This window comes from Falco cherrug, chromosome 2, assembly GCF_023634085.1.
Source record: "Falco cherrug isolate bFalChe1 chromosome 2, bFalChe1.pri, whole genome shotgun sequence".
Classification (NCBI taxonomy): domain Eukaryota; kingdom Metazoa; phylum Chordata; class Aves; order Falconiformes; family Falconidae; genus Falco; species Falco cherrug.
Window position 1 is genome coordinate 64,858,242 of NC_073698.1, and position 12,809 is coordinate 64,871,050.

A 12,809-nucleotide genomic window follows, 5' to 3' on the forward strand; every position below is an offset into this window, starting at 1 on the left:
ACAAGTAAGGTGCACAGAAATCTTCCTACCCCTGAAAATAGCTATCTAGGAACTCCTTTTGTTCATTATTCATAGTTATAACTGCAGACTAGATGCTGATATGGCTGGGTTTCTTTGCTGTTGAAAATTGTGCTGGTTTAGAGTTGACTAGAATTGGTTAAATGGCCAGCTGTCAAAGGAAAACCTTTTCCTCCAGCTAAAGATACTGTGTTTGTTTTAATTGCTAGAGGCTAAAGAGAGTTTATTTAATTTGGATACACACTTTAAGTTACTTAGTGAGCAGTTTTATTTTCTCAGCTCAGCTTATCAGATTTGCTTAAGCCTATTTGTTGATTGGAAGGTACATTAAAAAATTGTGAATCTTTAAAATTATTTGTTGCACATAATTAGATTATTGCTTGTAGTCTTAAAATGTCATCTAATTATTGAACGGATTTCCATTGACCATTGCTAAACAACTTTTTATATAGAGAGGAGGGAAATAAATTTGATATTGCATCTGGAGTCTGTCAGTTTAAGCTTTCTACTGTCAAATTTGTGTGACTTGTTTTGCAAAGGCTTACCTGGGGAAATGTACTTTTGCTGATTATTAAATGGAGGGAGAGAGGGAGGAAAGGCTCCGTGGTAGCTCAGCAGCAGGTGTGACTCCGATCCAAGAATCATCTTGGGGGGGAAAAACAGCTATACTGAAAATGATGGATTGAGTTGAAAATAAGCTGCCTGGGACCTGCTGCCAAGGATACCTGTCCAAAAGGTGAAGGTTCCAGGGAAACCACATTAGTGTTGCTTCTGCTCAGGTTTCTGTGAGATGGGGAGCAGGCTGTTGAAAAACCAGGCAGTCTTGCCAGCAACTTCTGTTTCCAGTAAGGTGTGTTGATACATGCATGAGGTTGTTTATGTGCAGAGAGGTTATTGGGGACCTCTGTAATGCAGTCAGGACTTGCCAAAAAATCCACTTGAAACAAGGCTGGTGGGCCTAGAAGCAGTCTCAGCTCTCTTAATGCTGCCTGAAGTCTTCTTTGCTAGCACTCTTTTGAATACATGTTTTGGTTTTTCCAGGAGAAATCCTAGAAGTTTCTTTTTCCACATAGGCAAGGCTTGCAGTCAGAGGAGTGCGGCAAAAAAATACTGCAGAAATGCCTCATTACACATGTTAAGGAAGTTGTTTTACTCCCCCCCCCCCACCCCCCCCCATCCCCGTTACTATTTTGAGAAACACCTGTTGTTTTAGAACATATAGTATATGTTCTAGAGCCATATGATATATTGTAACGCTGTTCCATCTGTGTGCTGTAGTGTACTTTTGTATCATTTCAGCTCTGAGCAATAGTATAACGTGGTGTATCATGTACCTTGGCATATTTCATTCAACAGAAATCATCTGTACGTGCCCTGTTCACTGTTGCAAACCAAATTTACATAGAAAGGCTGTAAGCAGGGTTTTAGAAGGTCTCACAATGGCGTATGTGTGTGCAGCCAGGACTGGTGGTCCCAAAGGGAGCAGCTGGGTTGTTTTCCCATTTCGCTAACTGGTGGGGCTTCAGCAGGGTGACTGGGCTTGCTTTTGTTCACTGTACTCCAAAGGAAGAGGCTCACGAGCAGCATGTGGGAGAGAAGAGTGCCAGTGTTTGGGGTGCTTCAGTAGTCTTCGGATGTTTTAAGTTCAAAAGAGTGTCACTCGTTCTCTTTGTAATTCCTTTGGTAGTTTTTCTGGTGAGGATTGAGCTGCCTGGGATTGATGAGATCCCCTTGACTTTGCCCAGAGCTGCTGCCTTCTTGAGAAGGCTGTCTGCAGTTTGGTGTGTGCCATGCTTTTGAGCTGCTATGTGTGCCCATATACACCTTACTGAACTGTTCAGAAGGTGGGATGGTCAGTTTCATGCAGGCTGGATACAGAGGCATTGGGGCTCCCGACACACATCCTATCGAAGTGATTAGAGCACTTGCCCAGAAAAAGGGAGTGCTCTTCAGTTTCCTGCTCAGCCTAGAGGGCTGGGTGGGTGCTCGGCCAACCAGCTGGTGGGTTCTTCCCAGATATTGTGGTTTAACCATGGCCAGTTACTAAGCCACACACAGCCACTTAATCCTCCCACGGTGGGATGGGGGAGAGGATTGGAAGAGTAAAATTGAGAAAACTCATGGGCTGAGATAAAGACAGTTTAACAGGTAAAGCAAAAGCCATGCACACAAGTAAAGCAAAACAAGGAATTCATTCACCACTTCCCATGGGCAGGCAGGGGTTCAGGCATCCCCAGGAAAGCCGGGCTCCATCATGCATAACGGTGACTTGGGAAGACCAACACCATAATGCTGAATGTCTGTCCCCTCTCTTCTTCTTCCTCCAGCTTATATATACTCAGCATGACGCCATATGGTACGGAATATCCCTTTGGCTAGTTCTGGTCAGCTGTCCTGGCTGTGTCCCCTCCCAATGTCCTGTGCCCCTCCAGCCCTCTCACTGGCAGGGTCTGAGGAAGTGAAGAGTCCTTGACTTAGTATAAGCATTACCCAGCAACAACCAAACCCATCAGTGTGCTGTCAACATTGTTCGGACACCAAATCCGAAATGCAGCACTGGGCTAGTTACTCAGAAGAAAATTAACTCTATCCCAGCTGAAACAAGAACACCAGATAAAGACACTGTCTTGAAGGAGTCAAGATTCACTAGACTAGAGGGGGTGGTAGCAAGGGGAAAGTTGGTTCAGTGCCAACTGAGTGAGGCCCTAACTTGTAAAATGGGAGTCTTCAGGGTTGCTCTTTGATTCTAGTAGCATTTATACATCTAATAAATAATTGCTTATTATGCGATGTGTAATCAGTGCTTGGAGTAGGGATCCTGTTCTCTTCTGATTGCATTTTAAAAGAAGGAATTGTGTAGATGTTGAAAACCAGGCAAGGGCTGTGATTGTGAAATCTGATCATGATGTGCTTCTTTCAGCAGGCAAATGAAACATCAGTCTCTGCAGAAGGTCAAAAAGAGGGGTGAAGCTGGGCTGCCCCTGTTTTCTTTGGCTTGCTTAGATGGACCCTGCCAGAAATGTGGATTGGCCTGTGTCCCTCTCACAAGACCTCAGTTCTTCTTGTGCTCCACTTAAGGAATTTAGACCCCAGTAGATTTCTTTATGGAAGGCAAATGCTGGGTGTCATTACACCAAAGACCTCTGGAGCCCTTGTTCTTAGCATTTAATAGGTACACATGTGTTCATTTTCTTCTCTGTGAAGATTTGAAGAACTTCTGCTTGGTCTGATCTGGCTGGTTATTAGTCACTGCTGTTTGGTTGGGGTTTTATGTGGCGGTTTCCTTTTTTTTTTTTAAAAAAAAAAATCTATGTAATTGTTTAACAGAGGGAAAAGATTTAAAGAGCAAAAAGGTATATAATAAACCTCTTTGCTGCATGAACTTGAAGATTGTTTGAATATTTTTACTGGTAGAATTCCTGTAACTGATTCTATTAGCCATGTTTATCTAGTATTCCTAGAAGATGTAGTATAAATATGTTGTCTCTAAATGGCAACCAGAAGTCACTGCTATTCTTTTATCCATCTTTCTGTTCAGTATGTTTTCCTTTCAGAGGGGTGAGTAGAGAGAAAATTCAGATTTTAAAGTCTTGTTCCTTTCAGTTCTGGTTTCACAGTGACTGGGATGCAAAAGTATCCAGAGATAGATGCTCAAAAGTATTTTCTGCTTTTGTGCCTGGCCCTTTATTCTTTTGAGAAATTGCATCTTGCCCTTCTGTGCCCAGTAGGTGTTGCTGTTGAATCAGTTAACACCAAAAGAGGACGGGGGGTGTGGGGGGGTGGAGGGTAAGCTTTTAGAGCTCAGAAGGTATGGTAAATATTCGGTTACCTCACCCAGGGAAAACAGGTCTAATAAAAAAAAAAAAAAAAAGCAGTGCCCATAATGTTTTCATTTATATATATAGGCTTGAGAATCTGCAGCCTAAATGAAAAGTAAACATTGTGTGTGTAACTTTGAGTTACAGGTTTCACATCCTGTGGAAGAACTGCAGTGAAAGTACCTTCTACCTTGCATCTCCATTATGGTTTTACTTACTATTTATGTTTCGTACTGTCATCCTGAGAAGGATAAATCATGTCGGTCATGGTGATACCTCTGTAGCATGATACATTTTTGCAATGTTATGCCATATGGTAAGAATAGGTGTTCCGGTAGGCTCTCTAGGTCAGCATTGTTCCTTGAAACCTGGGGCCTGGCTAAGTTTTTGGAGCACCTTTTAGGATGCACATCCATAATACAGGGTAGGTTTTGTGTGCTTTTGTTGAAGGAGACAAAGCAGGGGAGGCAGATCACTTTGGGAGAGAAGGCTGATTTAAAGGTGGTGTGCTTCCTTTAGCAGCACCTGTTCAGTAGGTTATGTGTAGAGGAAGTTTTTAAAAATAATTTTTTAATGCAGTCTAGTTTTCTAACAGAGTTTGAAGAATAGTTTATCGATCAGAAAAAAATATGCATAAAATACTGAGTAAACAAGTAATCTCACTGCTGAATTTTCTTTCCCTGTTATATGGGAGAACATCTGCAGTTGTTGGTTTCCTTGGAAACAAACTCACTGCAAAAGCTAAATGCACTGCATTGAGCCCGTCAATTTTGCTGCATTTGAGAAGAGTTTAACATGCACACTTGGACATTTTTACTATGTTTGTTTCTCAAATGCTGTGTCATTTATGCTGTTCTCGCATAAAACACCTGATCAAAGGACATGTGATATGCTTTGGATGTTGGACAGAACAGCAAGAAAGGTTGGTATTCACAAGCCTAAACATGGACTCTGTGTGTGTGTGTGTACATATATATTTACTTACAGCATCTAGTTTTCTGAACACTTGAAGTCTTGCCTTTTAAAGCACAGTGCTATTGTTTGCATGTTGTTGCAGTCTTAGCTGTTTTGTTGGAGCTGGAGATCAGAGAGCTGCTGAAAGGAATTGCTGGTACATTTGCCTTATAATAGTATTTTGGCAGGATGTTGGTTTTATTTGTAGTTTAAGTAATTCAGCATGGAATACATGTGTGTGTTCTCACAGATTAATATCTTTGTTCTGGCTGTGAGAAGAGTATGACTTCATATATTGTGTTAGAAGATTTTAGCGATGCTTATGATTAACTTCAACTGTTCAAGCCAAAACCAAATCTGTGCTACAGTGTGGTTGTGTAATTATATCGGGAAGAATTAATTTTAAACTTACTTGCATTAATGTACTTTAAGAAAGAGAAGCTCTGTTAAGCAAGTACTGTGTAAGAGTTAAATTATTTTTTGGCAGGTATGTGTAACGTAGCTTCATGTGTGTACCTGCGTCACAAGTACATGAGGTAGGAGTCATGTTTGTGACTGTCTTTCTGTTAGCGAAATGAGTTCCTATATATATTGTAAAAATAACATATAGTACTGAGAAGACTAAGCTGTATAGAAAAACATAACACTTTGACAAAACATTGTCTGTAGTTTGTCAGCTAATATAGAGACATCTGACAGTGATTCCATGGTGGGATTGCTCACTAAAATAGGCTTTAAAATGTTTCATAAACTCCTTTTCTCCTCAAAAAGGAGGCAGCTGTTCACATGAAATTATAGATATAGTTTAGTCACTAGGCCCTTTGCATTTGGTTTTATTTGTGAGTATTATGCGACCTTTGAATCTGAGACCTTACTGTGTTCCCCCCACAGATAATGCTGCCTGTCATTGCTGAGGTACAACGTTTTAAAGTTCTCTCTCTAGAATGGACTTGAAGTGAAGTTTTCATGGACTGACTTTTAGTACTCTTTGTTTTGGGTGCTCTAAGTTACTAATATATTATCAGAATAGTCGGTGTACTCTGTGTATAGACTTGAGCCTATGTGGGGATTGAGGAGATGGGGAGAGCAGGCAGATACAGTTTTCTCTATGAAAAACTAGTCTTTAGTTTTAAATCATCTTTTGCAAATGTCAGGGAGAGAGAAAGGAAAGGGATAGAAGTAGAGTGAAAGAATTATTTTTGTCAGCTGTTACTCATGATCTGTCCTACGCCTCTTTGTTGCCTCTACATGTTTAAAAACCTAGAATGCTAATACAGAAATATTTTTAGTATTGTAAAGCAAACAACACAGTTCCTTGAACAGCATGCTGCCTAATCCCATGAAAGCAATAAAATTGGAGTTCAACCATCTAATAATGTAACTATGTCTGCTTTTTGAGAGTGGTTTGCCTACAGCCCATTACCACACCACTGCTAATTACAAGACATCCTGTGCACGTACATGTGACAGTGAGGAGAAATCTGGTATTTAGAAAGGTGAAATAGGATAACAGTTACAGGTTACATTGTGTTATGGAAAGATTTTAGATAGTTAAAGAATATCTGATTTCTGTATTTGATAACGTAATTTCAAACATTATTTGCTAGGTTGTTTATTTTTATGCATTTCTTTGGTTTTACCCAGTAGAGCCTTACAGCCAAAGTTACTTACTGATTTTTGCTTTTGTAGCAGGTGATCCTAGCAGTGGCAGATCCAACTGTACTAATAACCGCAGGTGCAAAGGTGACTGTTGCATTAATGCCCGTTTGTTTCTCTAACGGATTGGTCAAGATGTTGAAGGAAGTAAATGCTTAGGGGGATGCTAATGCACAGCAGTCTCTAGGGACCAAAGAGACTTTTCCTTTTGTGTATGTTGGTGTGGTATAGTTAGTGTTTCAAGTCAAGCCTTCCAGTGCATGGTATCTGGCATCCTCAAGTCTCCTGTATGTGCTGCCCTTTGGAATCACAGCTTTCACATTTCATTTCATAATTTTAGTCTCCCTGTTCTCCCTGCTGCTCATCTGTGCTCTGGTGATGCATGGACAGTGTTTGTCTCTGAAAATACTCTTCCTCTTGGGTACACAGGTGGGAATGGTGGAGAGGATAAATATGTTTTCCTTAGAGCCAGGCACTGCCTTGAGGTATGCAGGAGCATGACTGGAGACTGGTCCGTTACACATCTGCTGTCTTGGAAAAGGGCATATGGTACCATAATGCTTCCTCTCCTTGAAATCCTTTCCAGGGCTAACATCCTGACAATAATCATGCAAAAGCATTGTATGCTATGCCAAATATATGACCATGTACAATGAAGTAGTGTGAGATGCTGTGTTTTTTGTCTGATGCATTCATGCATTTTTCCTTTACTTTCTTGGAAATTTTTGCATACTTTTTTTTTAATTGTTAGAATTTTTTTCAGTGTTGTAAATAACATCTGACGAGCTGAACCAAAACCAGCATTATAGATACACTCTCTGAATCAGCACATCGAAGTTGTACAACTGTGTTTCATTCAACAACAGTAGGCGTTCAGCTACTGAGCTTTTGAGGGAACTCCTGTGCTACAGTTCAATCTTGATGTGGTAGTTACACGTGATGAGTAAATGCAGGTGGGTAAGCGGCAGAAGTGTGGGACAAGATGGTACTGATGTTCTCATGAGTCTCTGTTGAGGGGAGCTGGCAGCTAAAGGAGTGAGTCATTTTCAGCCCATTGAAAATGGTCCCATAAAGAGCAAAGCTTTGCAGGAAGAAACTTGAACAACTTGAGAAATGGCAAGAGTACAGAACCTGAAATTTTGTGGAAATATCACTTCAAACTTTGTTTAGGTCTCATAAAACATGACTCAGTGGACAGCAGGACATGAAGAAAAGCGTGATTGCAAAGCAACTGTTGAGAATACCAGTGTTGAAGTTATTTTGGTGCATCATGGAGGTTATTAGTTACCAATTACTGTGCAGCTGACCTGACAACATTGGTTAGAAACAAACATGAGTGGAATATTAAATGGTGTACTATGTCCTGGAGATGAGTCTCTCTGTGAGCCTGTCCCTCTGTGTTAATCTTTGTGGATTTATGGAGACACCTCTTGATTGCAGTTATTATCAAGTTAACACAAAAGATGTGTTTTAAAGTATCCAGATGTTAAAAAGTTTGAAGAATTATTTGAAACTGAAACCTATGCAGACTCTCACGTGTGATAGGTGGTTTGTCAAAAAGCACTTTTTATTGCATTTTAAAGGCAAAGAAAGTGAAAATAAACAGCATTGCATTAAGCTTGTCACTGACAAAAGAATCCTTGTTATGGACTTGAAATAGCTGTAAGAGTGAAGAAGGGAAAATAAGAAAAAGCAACTATGGTACAAAATCAAAATAACAAGGAAATGTATACATGTATGCTTACATTTTTCTTTCAAAAGCTGTAACTATCCAGGACTGTGGTCCTTCAAGAAAACTAACAACGATACTTTCAGAAGCCTGTTAAAGCAAAAATTCAATCTTTCAACAAAGGATGAAATGGTGGTTTGGATGTGGCTAATGATGTAAAGAAGCTTAGATGACATTTTCCTTTCTGACAGCTTTACCATGATGATGGCAGAGAAACTATAAACTGAAAAGCAGTAATTTTCTGTCATTTACTGAGATATTGTGCAGACCAGCTCTCAGGAAAGATCAATTTAATTTGGCTGGTTTGGGAAGTAGCATCTTCTGTGATGAATATTAAATGGAAAAAAATTATTTACTCTGAAAATGTTCACTATTTCATATTCTAATTAAAAAAAACAAACAAACCCAAATCATTGTGAACTGGACATAGTAATTTTTGGTTGTCAAGAAATTAAAAACTTGTAATTGTCTGCAAAAGCCTTTTTTTTTCAGAGGCATTTTTTTTTTCCCTACCTGGAATCTCCTGGCACTTTTGACAAGATCTGACCTGGTCTCTCTCTCCTGTATTAAAGCATCCATCAACACATATAGCATTATCTTCTTAGTCTGGTTATTTTATTTACTGAGGATCATATGCAATAAAATAGATGGGAGAATTAGCCTGTTACAGAACCATAGTGAAGTTTTCAAGCTCTGTTGTGAAAGACACAAAGGCACCATTGAAGGACCTGCGGTGAGGTCAAGTGTGCTGCAGCAAGACTGAGATCGTTTTCAGAGTTTGGCCTCTTTGGCTGCAGGCTTAGAAATTATTTTCCTATTCCTGGATGGTTTTTGAGACTTCTTAAATTTTCCTGTTTTGCATCAAGGGAAAGCCAAGTCCAGGAGGAGGCCAGCACCCAGGGCAGAACAGTAAGTAGCCTTGGCAGGGCATGTCTGCTGGAGGTGAGCAGCTCAGCCAGACCAATGACAAACTGAATTTTCCCATGTCCTCAGTGTGTTCCCTGAGTTTTGCACTATTTTCTTTTCAGAAAAGGGAAAAGCTTTCTGTCACCCTAAAGCTCCAGTGAATGCTATATTTTTAAATATATACAATTGGAAAAGGGCAGTCAAACTTTAAGATACATCCCATTTTAAAAAGTTCCAAATCAAAGTTGATACCCTTCTACTCTTGTCTTTTATAAAGCTTGTCAGCCTGTTCCTCAGGGGTAAGCACTTCAGTTTTATTCTGTGCAATCAAATTGAATGGTCTTGGAAATACCCTACTTCTGATTCTGAATACTTTGTAGATTACTGATTGTATGTAAAAGTAACAATTGTAAGTGGCAGTTAAGTATCACATTTTGTTACAGAGTAATTTCCTGAGAATGTTTTAAATCAGCCCTGACTCTTGAATGGTATAGACCTGCTAAACTTTTATGTGTACTGCCAGTTCTTTTGAAGCAGTGATTTTTACAAAGTGGGGCATGTCATAAAATTTGGACTTCTCTTAATACTCCAAATCTGAACACACACAAAAAGGGATTGATTTAAAGTCTAAGACTTTTTAGGAGACCTCAAGTGTTTGAGCTTCAAAGAATATCAGACAGGCTTTTTCTGGGGGAGAAATTAATTTTACAACTCCTCACCCTGCATTTCCTTTTGAAAGGAAAACCACCATGACAGGAGAAGGGAAAAGGTGTGTGTTTTCTAGATGAATTTCATTTCTGCATTTAAATACAGAATACTAACTCCGGGGTAGAATATGGCTATGATATCTCTGCATCCAGACTCTACCACCTATTTTAGTTATCATGGTACCTTTGAATATGTGCTCTTCTAAAACAAAAGCTCACCAATTTTTGCGTTGTTCATTGCTTGAAGTACTGTAGTTTCATTCTTTTAGGTGTTAGTTTCCTGTGTGTGGCCTTTTCTTCAAATACACGTGCCTGTGGATGTGCCCCGAAGTGGAAAATAACAGGGATACTTCATTTCTTTCCATATTACTTCTGTTTGCAGCAAGTTCTTTCCCTGATCACTTGTATGCTGCCTGTTTTCAGTCTTCCTCACTTCCCACAGAGAGTGCTTCCTTCATCTGTAAAGGTATCTCAGTATTTTACTTGGTATTTTACTTGGCACCGCACTGGTGAAAAGGCAACATTCGTTCGTGGCCGTGCCTTCTTTTAGAGGTGTGGCTGCTGGCACATCAGGGTACTTCAGCTCCTCAGTCTAGAGAGGGATAAAGGGCTGGAGCAGCCCTCAGCTGAACAGGGGCAGGAGATGTTGCACTAAATAAACTCTTTCAAGGCTGTTGGCTCTGCCGTGATTACTTAATCCCGTGTGGCAAAAGAGGAGGATGAAGAAGAAAACTGAATGAAGTAGTCACTGGGAAACCTGGTGCTCTTTAGAAACACGGAAGATCAGTGGAAGAGATTCAAATGACTCTTCATTCATTTGCTTCATACAAGCAAGGGAGGCTGGGGAAAAAGGAGATTTTTATCGTACTGCCTGTTATGTTGGGAGGTATTGAAACCCTTGATCCGGTCAATCATGTTAAGTTCATTCAGGCTGAAGAGCCGAACTACAAAACTTCACAGAAGTGGGAGGAATGCTGCTGTACAGTAAAAACTGAGATACATGATATGAAAGAAATGAGAAAAAATTAGTGGTTAAGTTAAGCTTTAAGGACTAATGCTGGGATTTTTTTTATTTAAGGGAGAGACTAGATTGCAATTGATGAGGGGGGAAGAAGACTGAAAGTACTGGGAGCTGGACTGTAGCAACATTGGGCTGAATTGGGGAGGAGGCCAACAAATAGAAATGAGTATGTTGCATTTCTTCTAGTACTTCTCAGCAATGGGCCTGAGCAATAATGGAAAGGAAGGGGAGCACCTGTGTAGAAAGAGGGTGAGTGTGACCCTTTTCCCTTGCTGCTGAGTACTTGGTCTGGGTACTTTATCAGCCTGGTTCCCATGTGTGACTAACACACGTGCTAGGTGAGGGAGTGTGGAGAGCAGCTGCTAGGCCTTTTTTCTGTATGGTACTTACTTTCTCAAAGGAAAATATTACTGAGTTTTATCTGACAATGAGGACTTGATAGAGATTTGGTAAATTAATAGATGAGTAAAACAAGGTGTAATTTTGGTGGAATTCCTCTATTAAATGCTCCTGCACGTTTGAAGACTTCTTTCTGTGAACCTTGCCCTTACTCTGGCTTTGTACAAGTGTTTGAGTGTCAAGTTCATAAGAAAAAAAGACTTTTACTTTTTTTTTTTTTCTTTCTTTCTTCCTTCCGGCATGTGTTTGCAGGGTAATGACTTCTACAATACGAAGTTCTCTGTATTCCTTGAGATTGTGAATCTAGGAACAGTTTTCTCCTTGTGAAAGAGTGAGGTGTTGCCAAAAACAGAATACTGCCATCTCTGCTTATGAATCCCAGTTTCAAATCCCAGATGCTTTACATAATAAAGCCCAACTGGGCTGATTACCAAGAGAACTCAGTCATTCAGAAAAATAAAAGGGAAAAATCCCTTTGCTTCATGAAGGAAGAACTGGTGCCAAGAGGAGGTTGAAATGTTAAAAATGCATTTTCTGTTTGAATCTTTCATATCAACTGTCCTGTTTCCCCTTTCTTTCTGCTTTTATTTAAGGCTGTGGATTGGTATTGCTCTTGTGCAGTGGATGTGTGTGGAAGTTTTTTGTAGGACCTGTGAGGACCTAGATTATGAAAACCACATTCAGTGGCTCTCTCCCGCCCTGCAGGAGCCCAGCTTAGGTAAGTCTTTCTGGCTATGTCTGCAGTGTCTTAGGACAGCGGTGGCGGTGTGGATACCTGTAGCTTCATTGCTTACATGGTCTATAGAGTTTTGTGGCATGTGATGTTGGGGCCATTCAGAAAAGAGTGTGTCTGACTTGCCTGCCTGATGTTGACCACGTGGTATTGCTGGAAAGCAGTATGGGATGTTTGGCAGAGGATTCAGCTGCGCAGGCATAACCATCCATATGCTCTGCCCGTTCCCTTCACAGCAAGGAATGTGGTAGGGCCCATGCAAAGCAGCAGGGAAACCTGTATGTGTTTTAATTTCCTGTAGTCTCCACTGCATCTGCTCTCAGGCTCTTAGAGATACTAAGCTCCTGTTGGTTAAAATGGAAGCCTTTTTGAGGATTAATAATTGATTATTAGGTGGTCAGGTTTCTGCGGGTGGAGGGGACTTACTGGTGGAGTAAAACAGGGATTTCTGCAGAGGCTTCAACTATTCATAATCCTAAACGGGCTAGAAATGGAAAGTCGGGAAAGACAAAATCTGTAAATACGTGGAATTATTCAAAATAGTGAAATTCAATGCTGAATGCAAAGGGAGGATAAACTGGTGATGCTAAGTAACTGATCAGGAGAGAAGGTGAAATTAATTGTTTGTACAGAGTGATACATATGAGAAAAGACAACATTTCCCTAAGCTAGCTGTTACCCTCAGTAAGAGACCTCGATTGATTGTGGGTAGTTCCCTGAAAACAGCAGTAGCTGTGTCGGCACTCAGTGTTGGTCCGAAAGGCAAACAGAGGATTACAAACTGCTGAGAGGGAAACCAGGAACAACAAAATCCTTATGTCACTGTGTAATCTCTGCTGTGCCTGCTTCTTGAGTACCATGTCCAGTT

The 12,809-nt window shown here is 40.4% G+C and overlaps 1 protein-coding gene across 13 annotated transcripts in view; it reads left to right on the forward strand.

Annotated features, from left to right (window-relative positions):
* MCF2L (MCF.2 cell line derived transforming sequence like) overlaps nucleotides 1–12,809 on the forward strand; it is a 164,366-nt gene that overhangs the window by 17,711 nt on the left and 133,846 nt on the right. Inside the window, exon 1 of one of the 13 annotated variants that reach the window (XM_027804861.2) lies at nucleotides 11,903–11,926. The exons of the other annotated variants lie outside the window; for them this stretch is intronic. The gene's annotated coding sequence lies outside the window, so the exon portion shown is untranslated. Of the gene's footprint in view, nucleotides 1–11,902; nucleotides 11,927–12,809 lie in introns of those variants that run through there. 13 annotated transcript variants of the gene reach the window in all.